Source organism: Myotis brandtii, unplaced genomic scaffold, assembly GCF_000412655.1.
Source record: "Myotis brandtii unplaced genomic scaffold, ASM41265v1 scaffold1018, whole genome shotgun sequence".
NCBI classification, from domain to species: Eukaryota; Metazoa; Chordata; class Mammalia; order Chiroptera; family Vespertilionidae; genus Myotis; species Myotis brandtii.
Genome location: NW_005353397.1, coordinates 299377 through 300486, shown reverse-complemented (window position 1 = coordinate 300486; position 1110 = coordinate 299377). Strand labels below are relative to the sequence as shown.

Below are 1110 nucleotides of genomic sequence, written 5' to 3'. Positions count from 1 at the left end.
CGGTCACCCGCTTCTCCTGATGTCTCCACAGCCCGCGATGCACCCAGCGGGAGGGCGTGCTGACCGGTAGGGAGCGGACGCTGGGCGCAGCGAGAGGAGGCCTGGCCCCGGGGTCACGGTGAGAAGGCTCACCCCTATTTTGTAAAACTGCTCTTTGGAATTCTCTGCTATTCCTTAGACGGCCTCTTATTCAAAAAAAAAATAACTTTGCTTTCTAGCCTGCCCTCGCCTGCTTGAATAATGGGGACGATAACCTTAGCGTCTGACCTTGTAGGCCGGAGACCAGATGCGCCCATCCACTCCATGCCATGCCGGTGCATTTTTTAATCGGATGGAACTGTGTAGTTTCTGTCCACCAAGCACGCATAGGGCTGGCTCTTTCATAAGAAGGGAAGCTCTGCTTGTAGCTCTGCTTAGCATGTGAATTCATGTTCTCTAAGCCCCGCAGAGGAGAAAGCTGACTGCAAACTCTGAGCGCTGCTTGACTTACCCGGTTCCCTGTGAGGGCGGAGCGGGTCCAGCCCCCGGGCGGGAGGACGGCAGAGTGAGGAGACCGCGGACGGGAGGGGAGGGAGCGGGCAGCAGGGTCTCTCGCACAATCCCAGCGGCTCTGTGGCAATTGCCGTGCCTGGGGACTGTGTCAACCCTGGCGAGAAATGCATAGTCACTTCGGCTTTTATCTCTTAAAAACGCGATTTTTAAAGTGCGGCTCCGTTTAACCTACCGAATGCAAGGCCCCCGTATTTCTCATGAAGGGATGTGACCGACCCTGGCAGTCATGTCAGGATTGATGATATATCACATACATTGATGCCATGTCGTTAAAAAACAGGACTTTGTCTAAGTCAACAGGTAAATTCCTATTTAAAATTCCCTGTATGAAAACAAAAACAGAGGAACTGTTGCCTTTCTGGAAAGATGTACACATCCTTTTGGAAGATGAATTAGGAAATAGCTTTGCTTTAATTGTCATGATTCTCTTATGACAATTTTCTGACTTTCCTGGGAGGGGTCTAGCGTTACAATTTTGGTCACATTTTTAGATCAATGCGATTCTTCCCCCCTCCCCCCCCTCCCCCCCCCCCCCCCCCCTTTCTCTTTTTCCCTTCA

The 1110-nt window shown here is 51.7% G+C and overlaps 1 protein-coding gene across 4 annotated transcripts in view; it reads left to right on the top strand.

The window, feature by feature from the left end:
• Positions 1–1110, top strand: part of LACC1 (laccase (multicopper oxidoreductase) domain containing 1) — a 14514-nt gene continuing 13404 nt past the window's right edge. The window contains exon 1 of one of the 4 annotated variants that reach the window (XM_005853248.2): positions 1–66. The gene's annotated coding sequence lies outside the window, so the exon portion shown is untranslated. Of the gene's footprint in view, positions 119–755; positions 853–1110 lie in introns of those variants that run through there. The other 3 variants (XM_014535456.1, XM_005853247.2, XM_005853249.2) reach the window with 3 other exon arrangements.